A 15,060-nucleotide genomic window follows, 5' to 3' on the forward strand; every position below is an offset into this window, starting at 1 on the left:
AAAAGCTGGCCAAAATAAAAAAAAAAGTTACTGGAAAGGACTTTTTTAGGAGGATTGGCTCTACGACCTCTCTAATAGTAAGGAAGCAGTCGGAAAAGGTTAGATTTGTTTCTACAGTCTGCAAAATTTGCGGTTGCTGTTGACCTTCGTTCGTTTGTTGTTAAACCCTAATAATTCGTCAAAAAGGTAAACGTAGTCAAAGCAGTACAAAAAGCTCACTAATCAAGAAATTGCAGTCGGTCCAAATGGAATTATCTGTAGAAGGTATGTGAAGTGTATTAAAATTTTTCTATGTATTTATAAAGCAAGTACATAGTGTGTAGTAAGCATCTACTATACGTCATTTTCATGTATGAAGATTGTAAAAGTGAGATATATTTTAGACAAAAATTAATATCGTACCCCTTTGCACCCCTGCAAAACTTATTGGGCGTTGCTAGTGAAGATATAATTTACCATGTCAAAAAAAAATTCTGCCCATAGCTGCCATTCCGTTTTTTAACGGGTTTTTTGTAGAAAAAGTCGTAATTTTGAGTAAATAACTGCATGAATAATTGATTGCAAAAGTCTTTTATAACGTAATTTTATTTTTATCTAACCTAAAAAACGCAACACCTGTGCATTAGTATGTGTGTGTGTGTGTAGTATATATATATAGCTATAATAATGTAGTCAGCAGTAGCTACACCGTACTCTTGAGTGGGAACCCGATTCCCGCGAAATTGAAAAATACAAAAAAAATTTATCGCATAAATTAAAAAAAAATTACAATTAATTTTACAAGTTTAATTAAAATTATAATGATTTTTCAGATAACAGTCATTCTGATTTTGTTAATGGTTTAACAAAAACATAACTTTTTGGAGCTGTCAAGCATAATTTACAAGCAAATATATCTGAAGTGTATTTGATTGTTGAAAACTTGATGTACAGTAAGCTGCAATTATTGTATATTTTATTAGATGCCCATAAAAGTACTGTTAGAAAAATTTTATCTTAAATTTGAAGAAAGGTGGAATATATGTAAAAGAATAAAGTCAAGATTCTTGGAAAGTAATAGAGAATGATTGAATGGAACTATTAAACTACAAGCAACCGAAGAGCAAAATACAAAATCAAGTACAGGCAGACCTTCTTCCAGTTGTTATTGGAAACAGTGGAAAAGTACGTAGCTCTTTACAGCTGGTATCCCATGCCTACAACAGTTCACAAATTATTTGTTCATGCTTCTGTAACTACAAACTGATTAAAATTTTCTACACGATGAAGATTTAGGCTCTAAATGTTCGACATCAGAATATACAGGTATAACTTTTACTTGTATTCACAATGATCTTCTCCTGTAATTCTTGAAAAAAAAAAAAAATTTTCGAATAATTGCATTTCTAAAAATTATTTTTTTACTTTCCTAATGCACAGTAACAGCCAGACTAATGAAAAAAAATTATTAAAAATTTTTCTGATTTTAATTTCCCACTTATTATTGAACTAATATAAAAAAAGATTCCAAAATTCCAAACCATATTTAACAGTTCTCTACAATTCTGATGAAGGATTTGTAATCAGCAACATCTCAAAACCCGAGTGAAATATTTAAATATCATTTACTGAAGTGTTTCACTCCTTGAAGAGGTAATGTTTACTATATTGAGTCCACCATTCTAAAAATCGCGATTCTGATACCAAATTCGTAATCAGCAACCCCGAAAACCTTGAAAATAATGTGTGACTCAAGTACGATGTGAAATATGGTATATTATTTTATGCAAGGGGATGGTGAACTTGGGGTGAAGGGGATAAAATTTAAGAGGTGTGACATTAAATTCATGATCAGCGACCTCAAAAACCCGTGATCAAAAAATTTCAGATCAATTACTTGATTTTTCGATTTTTTGCCAGCTTTTTTAGATTTGGTCCCACTGTGTGGTATGAGGAAAGACACCATCAACGGTCCAGATTGAATGTCATTTTTCCCTTGTGTACTCATAGTAACTATATTTTAGGGTACTATAATATAAAAAAAACTATAATTTGATGATGAATTGGCAGAAGTGGGGATCACTCTCTAGGGGAACTGTAATTAATTGTAGCGATCATGTTATATATACTGTATTTCCATAATTATTTGATGTTAAAGAAAGCTTAATGCCTCGTCATCTAACAAATAACATTTATGAGTGAATAATTGATATTTTGTCTTAAAACTTTTTGGGGTCAGGTGGTGAAACAGGAAGAAGTCTAAAGCAGTGATGAAGATCAAGCGTTTCTTAGAGCCATAACTCAAGCTGTAAGTAAATACACGTTGCGGGCGAAAAATGAGTAAAATGAGTACTCGGTTTCGGCGGAGATTCGTGATTTTTTAGAAACAGTAAAATTTTTGTAGACATGAGAGGCAAGGTTACTTGCGTTGCGATTAGCTGTATACCAGAGAACGCAAAAAACAAAATCATTTATAGTGACAAAAATGTAAGCGGCCCAGAGGATTCAAAATTAAAAGTAATAAATATGTTTTGAACGCAAATTTATGTTGAAAAAAAATCACTAACGCGAAAATATACATTAACGATAATTTAAAAAACAATCTGCTAAGCGAGAAAGCAATGGATAGGCTCGAGTTGATTGAATTTAAGCATAAAGTTAATAATGTTTCGGGCCGAAACGAGAAAGCGAAAAGGCTAGAAAAATATAATGATGTTTTTAACGGACTTAAAAAATTTGAAAGAGTTTTAAAAAGACACTTAAGCGATAATGCCAAACCTTATCATCAATCCGGTAATCAAACCAATCGCTTATTCAACAGACTGGTGTAGCCCTATCACCATTGTCGTGCCAAAGAAAGAATCAGACGATATAAGACTATGTATCGATCTTACAGAACTCAACAAAATCGTTAATTGTGCTGTGCATTCACTGCGAAGAACCGGTTGTCCTCTCGCATCATTAAAAGGAAGCCGATTTTTTTTCAGCTAGACGTGACATCAGGATATCATCAGATCAAATAAGATGAAAAAGGTCAGCAATTATCGTGTTTTATTACGCCCTTCAGTAGATATTAATATACATGCTTGCCTTTCGGCATAAAATGTGCGTCCAATTATTTTCTCGCGTCTTCCTGAAATTATTCGTCAGATTACCAAACACGAGCGTAAACGTAGACGATGTTTTGATCCACGCGCACGCCAAAGAGAAACACGACAAAGCGCTAAATGCAGTTCTCGAACATCTAAGAAAAGAAAGCGTCACATTAAATAAGAACAAGTGTGTGTTTGCGGTGAAAGAATTAGATTTCCAAGGACATCACATTTCAAAACACAGCATAAGCGTACTACCTCAGCGCGTATCTGCTATCGCAGATTTTCTCACGCCTTAAAACAAAGAGGCTCTTTAATAATGCCTCGAAATGGCTAATTATATCAAGAAGTTTATATCTAATAAATTGACATCACTTGAACCACTGAACGCACCGATGAAAAGCGACACGCATTTTATACGGCTCCAATTTCTAGAAAACGCTTTCAAGAAAATAAAAAAATTAATCAAAAGAGCACCATCGCTCGCACACTTCGTCTTTCATAAAAAAATAATCATTCAGGCATATGCTTCAGAGTTCGGATAAGGCGTGGAACTCATGCAAGCTGCAAATATTAGTGATAACACTAGTGAAATAGTAGCTTTTGCATTAAGGACCTTAACATCATACGAACGTAACTACAACCAAATTGAAAAAGAGGCACTAGCTCTGGCCTTTGTGGCGTAGGCGGAGCGCTTCAGAGAGTAAATAATAAATATAAAAATCATAATGGAAACTGATCATAAGCCACCCCTTCAAATTTTACAAACCAAGGCACTCGATGAGTTGACTTCTAGACTGCAGCGAATTCGGTTATGGCTGTTGTATTCGTCCTGGATAAAGAGCTTATCCTTGCCTTTGCATATGCAAAAAGTTGAGAGAATTGTGTCCGTCCTCGTGGCCCTCTAAAAACAACATTCTGAAACATATCTTGCCACACTTCAAACATAAAAATGAAATGTCAATCTGTAACGAAATCTTAAAGTACGGTGAAAGACTTGTGCTTCTTTCCGCGGTGCAGTTATAAATGTTAAACAAATTTAAGAAGGCCACTTAGGAGTTAATAAATGCCATGCGCGAGCAGGCCAGTTGGTCTGGTGGCTTGGAACGAGCTCTCAGCTTTGTAATTGAGTTAAAAATTGTCCATCTTGCGTTGAAAAATGACATAACAAATAAGAACCTCCTATTAAAGAGAAATTTTACAATCGACCCTTAGATTTATTTTTTGTAAAACATTAGTATCTCGTCACCTATGACTAGTATTTAAGACATATTGAGATTTGTGCCTCAAAAACCATGACCAAACAAGAAGTAATAAATAATAGTAAAATCAGTTTCATTTGATTTAGTTTACTCGCTATTGTACGTGCCGACTGCAGAACCCAATTTGCGTCGGGCTTTCAAAAATTCGCATATGATTACGATTTTCAATATGTAACTAGTTTGCCAAAAATTTTCCAAAGTAATGGCGAAAGCCGCAGTTAAAGTCGCAAAAAAAATCTTAACAAAATTTGAAGAGATAAGAATGGGCCTGCTAGCCTACCTCACCACCTCGCTTGAAAATGGCTATTAGCCAGCCAAAATACTATTTTCTCGAAAAATAAAATTCAACCTACCCATTCTTTCAGAAAATTTTGGCACATTTGTAGAACACACTCGTATTTTTCAGAAAAAAAAGAGAGTAAAAAGAAACAGAAGCGAATATATAACAAATGACACTGATCTACGAAATTAAGCGATCTAAAAAACGGCGAAAGCATTTGGATTATTGATATGTGGATACATAGCATAATTATGCAACAACATCATGAACCAAATTCTTGTACGATAAGAAACTTAGAAGGGTAGCACAGTTTGTCAAAATCGATGGCACCTTATCCCCGCTCCTTATAGAATATACATGGACACAAGCAATGAAAACCAAATAATCCTTAATCCCCTTCCTGCCATTATGCCTATGACATCTAACGAACCGACAAACAGCGCAAACCACTATGTAACCAATCGCAAGAAAAATGAAGATAACAATGGTACAAGCGTTAATACTACCAGCGGCAATATAGCTCAGAGAAGGTCCGTTCGTGAGGTAAAGCCACCAAAATATCTTTAGGATTATATGCAGAAATAACGACACTTTCCTTCATTAAATATGTAATTCATTTATGTGTATTTATAAAGAATGTATCTTTAATAAAAAGAGAAGGATGTTGCGAGAGCGTGCCATCACACTAGCTATAAGAGTGCAACCTATAGTGAGCCATTCTTGCGACTCATTGATAAATGGGCAGTTGGATGTGGGATGCCAACCTGGGAGCAATAAGTAGGCGTATGCTCTCGCAACCCTCTCAAGTTGTAACCTACAACAACAGGAGTTATGAATCTCCCAACCTCCCTATTTCCTATCACAGAAAAAATCATACACAAAATTATTAGCAACACAGACTGAATAGTGAGGTAGATAAAAGTCTGGGAGCCCAAAGTAGCCTAACAAAGAAATATGGAACCAACGGTTTCTAATTTCTGGCAGCCAAACTTAATGCGTCAGGCTGTTAGTGCCATGGGCGAATTCAGACGACCTCTGAGATAATATTCTTTGTCACACGCTAGAGTAGACCCAAGAACTTGTTGTTTACCTAATTAAGCTTACCTTTATTGAATCATGGTTTATAGTGTACCATCTAAGAAATCCATGCTAACGTTGACACAACGCAACTTGTTGCCGGAATAGCATAGGGCGATAGTGGAATTATAGGTCATGTCTAGAAGATATCGAGACCTACAGTTTGTATTCGGAAGAAAAATTAAGTAAGTCGCCCTTTATGTTCCACCACCACGACGTTATTTTATGTACCAGGTGCAGGATTTTTGGGATTGCCAGTAACCAAAGCTAAGGTGGTAAATATGAACGATGCAATTGAAAAAAAAGAGACAAAATGGGATGTATTATTTAAGAAATAATGGAAAACAAGAGTGTATCAAAGATGAAGAGTTCAGCCATGATAGTAAGAACTGTTCATTCTTACTATAGACTGATCCACATTATTTTTTCAAAGACAGAGTCACCTCATCGTAAAAAGTTTTATGACAAATAAAAAAAATTGGACAATGTTATTTTAGGAATTGTACCAAAAACTATTATTAAATTGTTGCTTTAATTTAATTCAATACCTTTTACCTTGCATATGTCAATTTTACTGCCGTCGGGCTTTTTAATCCTGTATGTGCAAGCCTTCGGTCTGCCGGAAAACAACAAAGAAATATATTTGTTAACTTTTTTATGAGCCAATTTTTTAGTAAGACTGCGAACCATCGTATCAATGGATAAATCGTCTATATCTTCTCAGGTAACATAAGAAACAAAATTAACGTTGTAAAAAAGAATGTGTTGTACTAGAAAATGCAGATACTCAAAAAGCCTTCAGCGTGCTTGTTCTGTTACGAAAGCAGTGGCTACAATGTAACTTGATGGTAGACACCTTAGCTTTATAGTTTCAGTTCATGTACAATATATCTTCGTTGATGGATAAAACACCATTAACATTGGTTGCTGCCCTTGTACGTAATTCTATTGATTTTTCTGGGGCTAACACTACCTTAATCTTTGTCAAATTCTCATGTTGACGAAATTTACCTCACAACAATTACAGACGTATAACGTTGAATGACCAATGGATAGTATATAATATACCTTTGTTGATGACTGTTTCCTTAATTACATGGTCCCCAAATGAAGTACTGAACTGAAGAATGCTGATGGAGACTCATGTAGTAAACATATTGCTTAACGGAATGTGTGTTTGATCCCTAAAGTCCATCTGATGATACAGCATTACTAGTAAAAGAGCCTTCTACATTGCAAATAGTTTTGTAATGCAAAAAAAGTTCTTAAAGATTTGCTTAAAGCTGTAGTTACGTGAGGTGCGTTATATGCGCGGCTAAGTCATTTCAGCCTGCATAAGTGCGTAAAGAATTAATGTACTTAACGTTTCACTTACTATCACAACATTAAAAGTAATCCAGGACGTATAGCACCCATTATGTTAGCATAATAAAAAATTTAGTATCCGATGACTTATGCTGAATTAAAATTCCCGCACTTACTGTCATCATAACCATGCAAGGTTAAATGGCGGCAAGGAGATGAAGTTTTTTATAACCAAATATTGTGTTAGCCTAACACTCTTACTTGATAGACTAAGGCATTCATTTTAATTTTATAAATTAAAAAACGTAAGATTTCATTTTGACTAAGAGAAAGAAGTTCTTTATTTTCTAAATGAAAAATCAAAACAGATTTTTGGCAACATTATTAAAATGAGCAGACCTAAATTACTTTAAAACCAAGTTTTTTTACAGTCTTTAGACTCCAATGCCTAAGAATAGATAATTTATCTTTTTTTGAATTAATATTAAATAAAATAACAGAAAAAATATTCTTTCTCGACTTAATAAGTGTGACAAAGTAACGACTTTTTTAATGAAGTAAGTAGAAAATAATTCTCAAATGGATATTAATCTCAAAAAAGCATGTAACGTAAAGCTAGCTTTTTAACTTCGGAAATTTGTCGTGTGGCTTACTATGTCAAACAGTCTCTGTGGGTATGTTACTTGAAACAATTGTAAGAAATTATTTATAAAAGATTGATATGATTATAAACATTAAGCTCTTTTATTTGAACAAAATATTTCTCATTCTAAAAGCATATCTTGTAAAAATTTTAGTTTACCGGAATTAATAAAATCGATGAAATAAGAAGTTCTATGCTAACAACAAGAGAATTATATTTTTCAAACATTAATTGTATAAAATGATTCTACAACAAAGTCGTGATAGCAATATAAGTTTTAAAAAAATTATGAAATTTAATTAAAAATTTTTTTTATTTACGGTAATGATGGATCTAAAAAACTTTCTTTATCAAATCATTACTATACTACTCTGTATAAGGCTCAAAAAACATTCTTGCTAAGTCTTGGGCAAACGTTGCATTCATTCCTTTTCCAAAGAAAGCATAATTTACAGAAGTTTCAGACTTTCTTTCGACTCAAACGCTAAAAAAAAAATTTATAGAATTCTCCGTTTTTGTGTTACCTCAGAACATGTAGATGTGGATGGCCTGATTTACCCTTTCATACAACGTTTGGCAGTCTCACTAACGAATTGGCCGATGAGGGAGTTGGCACATATATGTCTTTGTTTTTATCTGGAGGAATAAAGGCTTACGCCAACAAGATTAAAAGGCCCGATAGTGATGTGGGTATAGAAATATTGGATAAAGCATGCCATCAGCACGATTATCTAAGCTATAAAAAAGAAGAACGAACGTCCCAAACGTGATATAGATTCAGCTAAATTTGCTTTTCTGTGTATGCTCGCTTAAAAAACACCACTGGAGGAGCAAGCAGTCACGTTATTGATAGTATGCTGTAAGTGTGGCAAGATTACATGAGTTTTTTTACCCTTCAAGAAAGCCATTAGGTCTCAGTTTAAAAAAAAAAGATGAATTATACTTTGCAAAAACTTAACTACTAAGTGGCACGACTAAGTGCTGCAAAAAATAAATTATTGCAACTAAATGTAATTAGTTGATCAGAGATACTCAAAATATATTAAATTTACATAGGCCTATAAGAAAACATTTTTTCAGAAAAAGCTATAAAATGCGTTACTTTAACGACGTCTAGGAAGCTTATTTAATAATATTAAGAGCTTTGAAAACTTACAATGACAGATACGCTGATAATCTTATTTTAATCAATATCATCAGCAATTACACCTAGGTGGAACCTGCCATAATCAATAAACGTTGCCAAAACATTTTAACATATTTTATCAAGAAACGACGATAAAATGCTGTCTGTTATTTGAGAAAACAAAATTAAACACAAAGTAGCACCTACTCCACAGGCAAAACCTGCAATAGCTGGATGTATCATAAAAATTATTCTAGGTGTTACGTCTAAACTTTTATAAGAGAACGTTGGAGCTCGTAGATCTGTTTGTTTTACAAACAATTTTATTTTTTTTTTTTCGTCAGGAACCAGCCGTCGTCAGCTAAAGGGCCTTATTTGCTTTAATTGACAGTATACTTTTCTTTTAAATCGTTCACTCAGCGTTGTGGTATTAAGTTTCACCGAGCGATATGTATCGAGTGGTGTACACCGAGCTAACGTTGATCTACTGATTAAGCTTATGTCTTATGTCATACTGTAGTAGCGCATCTTATTTGTCTTTTTATCTCACGTCCTTAAAAAGGTCTTTGTAATATGTTGCCTATTTAATTTTTTCTTGATATTCAATTTATTCATCAAGGTAAGAATGAAGTGGCAATTGATTAAACCATTGAATCTTGAAATGTTTTATATGATTGAGATGTTGAAAAATTTTTTAATTAATATGGTAATTTAATCAACAACCAATTTATATTTTATTTGATAACTTAATCAATTTAGAAAAGCTGGAAATAGTTGATTTTACAAGAAGTATGAATAATAAAGTTTTAGATTGACATTTAAAATGCTTAAACAATTGGTAGTTTTTCTTAACTTAACTTACTTCTATAACCGTCGGTTATCCGCTACTTGCATGCACATAGTCACAAGATCTTACAAGATTGACCACAACGATGATCCTAATACTACATGAGAGTTTCCGTGGCGATGACAATTATAAGGCTGCCACTTTCAATGTCAAAATCCAAGATAACGTTCTTTTCTTTTTTGTCCCTCCTTGATTCACTTTTAAGGCGAGTTTACAGTGGCCTGGTTTGCTCGAGCTTTTCTCTTACTTCTTAGCTACTAAACAAAGTCTTACATTTGCTTGAAATATATACTTTTCACATGTAGCTTAATCACTGAACTGAGTCTTACATCTGCTCAAAAGTCGCAACAGAACTTACTCTCCAACCCTTATAGTTACTTTGAAGCACTTGAGGAAAGAGAAAAGTCGAATATTAGTAGGTGTACTGTGAAGGTTCTGGCTCACCTCCCCCCTAAGGTGGCAGGGGGGGAGCTGTAGCGCCTCCTGCCCCCTCTTCAACCACTACACGCATGCATGAAAATGTACACATGTGTATGTATAAGTACTCGCGCGTGCTAATATTTTCTGAGTCATTAAATATGTCGACAACAATGAGATAGAATGAGAAAGCGTTTAGTTAAATTATGCTCTTTACTGCAAAGCCCGATAGACATTATAGTAGAACACTTTATTGTCACAAATTAGACCCCACAGATGTAAGCAATACTTTTCTTAACAAGACTGCCTCAAAGGACTTTGGCTTGTTTTGTTCTTTGAATTGTATTTATGAATGGTTCAACAGTCTAACAGCTGATAACATTCCAAACATATGACTATAAATGGGAAAAATAAAAAATTTGAATGCGTCTTGGAGAACGATTTTCAGTTGACAAAATGCTTCCAATCGAAGAAGTAGAGGAGCCTGAAGTTCCAGAAGACTCTTAAACCAATTATTGAAAGTGCGGTTGTTCCTGCAATCAATGAGGATTTGTTACAAGTTTTAAATTTTTGATGGAGGCGAACGTTTCCCTTCAATAAAAGTATATGCAACGTGGTGGCTGAGGTATGAGTTTGGCCAAATTATTATAGATACTATAGTATCTTTACAAAAGACATTCGTGAGTTAGAACGAGAGTTTCCAAATGGTTTTACTGGCACCAACAATTGGTGCAGTTATAACACATACTTCTCCGTAAAAGCACCTGTACACATGTTGGTGTGTTTTGGAGAACATAGATATTCTTCTTTGACAGCAATAAATTTACAAGTGTTCCAGCGTACAATGGGAGAGGATCTCAGTTATTGAAAACGTGACATCATCTATAACAGCAAGTAAAGTTTTGAACAAAAATCTTACACAACTTTTATCCTGCACAGCTTTCATCCTAATAAATTTTTTTCTTACAGGATGAAATAATGAAATGCATCAGCAGCAAAAAATTATCTTATTTTAAGGGATAAAATCTCAAGTGATTAATCGTGTTTATATATGAAATCAACAATTTTTTTAAAGTGCTAAAAACAGTACAGTGTTATGAAAAGTGTTTTTAATTGTTTTAGTTATTATTCGTTTAGTTAAATATTTTCTATTAGAATATTTTTTACTTGTGATAATATATCTTTTCCTAAGAAATGTCAATATTTTTGATAATAACTTGTTATGGCTTACTCGTTTTAGATGTAGTACCTTACCAATAAATAAAGTCATCTAATAAATTTAAGGTTGTTAGGATAGTATGTAAATGAGTAATAATAATAAAAAAAAATTTAAATTTAAATTAAATACATATATTTGTAGCTTCAAAAAATACAAAATAATTTTATGATCCTGGCAAGGACTAATTATTAATTTTTTTTTTAATATCTCATATCTATCTTTCTTTGGATGAGAGCAAATATTTTCGGAATTAAAATTTCTTTTTACTTTTGGTTGAGATGCCTCAACGTGCTTTTCTATAAGACGTTTTCGGATATTTTTATCTTCCTTCTCCTTCTTACTAAGGCTCTCATATTTTGGTTTGCTAAAGATCGGACCCATGTTGTTGATGTTGCCTGATCAATCGTCACAATATAACTAGAGCTGTACTCAAATTCTTATCAGTTTATAAGCAGGCACTAATAATGAGATATAGTTTAATCAGTATTAATTCCATCAATAGTATCCCAACTGGGGGGTATTTTAGAAATTTTCTTCTTATATCTATTAAGCGCGTCTAAAAAACATTCTGAGTCTGGTTCGATGCTACTTTTCACCACAGAGCAGAGCCACAATTTTATTTGATGAGCTTTACTAAGTGCGCAATATTGCTTTCTACGTAAATTTTTTTGTACATCGTGAGTACCACATATTAACGCCTTTGTTGAATATCCCGTATTAAGATTGTGATGCGATGGTACTATATGCTGCTGAATGTTAATCACAGTACACAAATATTTTTATAGTCGACAAATGTTGCTGTAACTTTCTAATGGAACAATCACCCTCAAACCAGCGAAGTCCATGAACTCGCTTTGACTGAAAGTTGTTGTTTTGGTGTACATCCATAAATAAGGTGGAAAAATTTCACGGGGGCCGTACAATCTATTGATCAATTTCTGGTCTCATAAACGACACCACAGCCACTTCTTTTGGTAAAAACTGTCGAGAAGCGTCAAGAAAACCTCCAATCTCAATAACATAATCCTCGTAAAAATTCATTTTCATTTTGCAGCTCAAAAGCGTCGTACTAACTGCGATAGAAACGCGTATCCGTCACGTTTGATGCTGCGTGATAAACTAAGCAGCACTCTGCACTGAATTTCACTTATATACATCCCACACTGTGCAGGTGTGTGCTTATGTTTCGTGAAATTAATCATTGGTTCTTAATATTTTAATCCTACGCTAGTTTTTATGAAAAGGTTATAAAAATAATAATAATGATATTAATTAAATTCATTTATTTATGACAGTATTTTTTTTTTAAAGTACAGTTTTACAAAGTTTTTATTGTACATCTTCTTCAGAATCGGAAAAATCTTTTCACTCCATGTGAAAGTAGAAATTTTTCATTCGTTTCACATTGCGGGTGACACACATGGATTTGTACGCACCATTATGATGAGGAAATGTAGTTGCTAATGTTGAGAGTTCCAACTCTGGATAATCATTCATATCATTAACTTGAAAACTAAACCTTTTGAGCCATTTTTTTTTCAACTCTCCAATTACAAAAACATTCTTAGCATCTTTGAGATTTTCTCGTAGCACATTCCCAACTTCTATATAGTTAATATTACCAAATTTCTAATTTTATTCATAATAGTAGCTCAAGCCATAAATTTTTACATTTATACTTTTGACTTAACTTACGCCATGGAAACGGTGGCGAAGAAGGTGGAAACGGTGGAAAAAGGAACACTTGTGGTTCAACGTGCTCATTTTCCTGCAGCCTTTTTCTGCATGGAGCGTCACCAAAACGTTGACTGCTTCTATCTTTGTCAATCTTATGCTCAAGTTTCAAAGCATTTAGTCAGAGATAATATAAAACTTTTAGTAAAATTTCGACAAGATGATATGAATTTGCAACACATCTATAATGATCATGTTAATACTGATATGACGTATAATCACTTCAAAAAGTTGTGTTAAATGTTGGGAGTTGGAAAACATGGATTTTTTGTAATAGACAAAGAGGGAGATGTAAATAATGGTAGATATAGGAAAGGTTTTGACTCTTTCGCAAAAAATACTTGTAACCATAGACGTTTTAGCACTTTGAATTAGGATTTTTAAAGTCACACTTTTTCCAAGCTTCTTTCTTCTCACTTCGTTTTATTTTCTTATTTTTAGATAAACCCATTCCTAATTTGGATTTCACTCCCACTGAACTGCTCACAGCAAAAGTGGTAGCCTTTTCACTAATACTTGAATCTTTGGCTTTAAAGCGTTGCCAAGCCTTTTCTGAAAGAATCTTATCTGTTTTGTTTCTAGCCATAATATCGTCTGAGTTTTGAGAATAAGCCATATCGTGTTGTTTACAAGCTTTATTTAATAGGTTAACGCCTGGATCTCCATGGGCTAATCTCTTAACTAGTTTAGTGCCCAGTCCACAATAGTGATATCCTGGCACCTGCAGTTCTACTGGTAGTTTTTTTCTCACTGTATTAATGACACCACGACCTTTTAGTCGATGAATGATCATCACTTCTCGAGTATAACACTTTAAATGATCTAATAAATATCAATAGCACGGTATTTATAGTTTCATGTTTAAAACAGGTTAAGAATGTGCCAGGCTTAAATGTTTGAAAACATGCTAATTACACTATCACTTTTAGTCTTGGTTGAGTCAACATACAGTTAACATGAGCTTTGTGGAACAGAATGTTAAACTTCCCGTCGTAAATTTTGATGATATGGTTGAACAAGATAAGAAAATAAAATGCCATGGTGATTTGCTACCTGATACTATAAGAGCTGTTTTTGCGGTCCATCAAACTGTGGAAAAAATAATAGCTTACTATCTCTTATTACTCATATCAATGGATTAAGATTTAAAAATGTGTCTTTGTAATCAAAATCGTTGAATCAACCAAAGTTCAAGTTTCTAAAAGAACTATTAGATTAAATAGATGGCATAAAATTCTTTTCATTTAGCGGTCATGAATTAGTAATATCTCCAGATAAGGCGCTACCCAACTCCATGATGATATTCGATGACATTGCCTGTAAAAAACAAGATAATATGAAAGCCTTTATCTGCATGGAGCGTCACAAAAATGTTGACTGCTTCTATCTTTGTCAATCTTATGCTTAAGTTTCAAAGCATTTAGTAGGAGATGATTTAAACCTCTTTGTAATATTTCAAAAAGATGACATGAATTTGTAACACATCTATAATGATCATGTTGATACCGATATGACGTATAATGACTTCAAATAGTTGTGTTCAATGTTGGGGAGTTAGAAAACATGGATTTTTTGTAATAGACAAGAAAAGAGATGTAATTAATGGTAGATAGATACCTCCCCCACTCGTTTCTTTTTGACAAGTTACTTATTGCCCGTTGTCGTCACCCTTTTGTTTTTCGCTGTTAAGTTCTTCATTTATTTCATCATTTTTGCAAGACGATGAGTCACTCATAGGGAAAAGATTACATTGCTCACTCTCATGAAAACTAAAAGTTATCATATTTCACTCTTTAATTTTTCTCTCATGACTGGATCTAATATTTTTCTGCTCTGGCTCATTGTTTTGAATTTTATTATATGTACTTTATGTACTTTTCGTAATGTCACCACGCTGATCCCTTCTTAAATTCTCTCTTCTATACAAGCTGTTTCTTGCCTGTCCTTGTCACTATTTATTCTTCTTCTCTATCTGTTGTAACTCTCGGTTCTCTATTTATTACTTTATGGTCCCCCAGTGATATATCAGCATGGATCTCATTTCTTGGGGTTCTTATGTTTTCTCCATCCTCTTTAGTT

General features: G+C 33.5%; 1 protein-coding gene across 1 annotated transcript in view; it reads right to left on the reverse strand.

The window, feature by feature from the left end:
• LOC106639265 (proton-coupled zinc antiporter SLC30A2) overlaps window positions 1-15,060 on the reverse strand; it is a 700,309-nt gene that overhangs the window by 537,719 nt on the left and 147,530 nt on the right. The gene's annotated exons all lie outside the window — the stretch shown is intronic.

This window comes from Copidosoma floridanum, unplaced genomic scaffold (assembly GCF_036245765.1).
Source record: "Copidosoma floridanum isolate Cflo_tuat_1 unplaced genomic scaffold, Cflo_Japanese_pri ptg000016l, whole genome shotgun sequence".
In the NCBI taxonomy this organism is placed as follows: Eukaryota; Metazoa; Arthropoda; class Insecta; order Hymenoptera; family Encyrtidae; genus Copidosoma; species Copidosoma floridanum.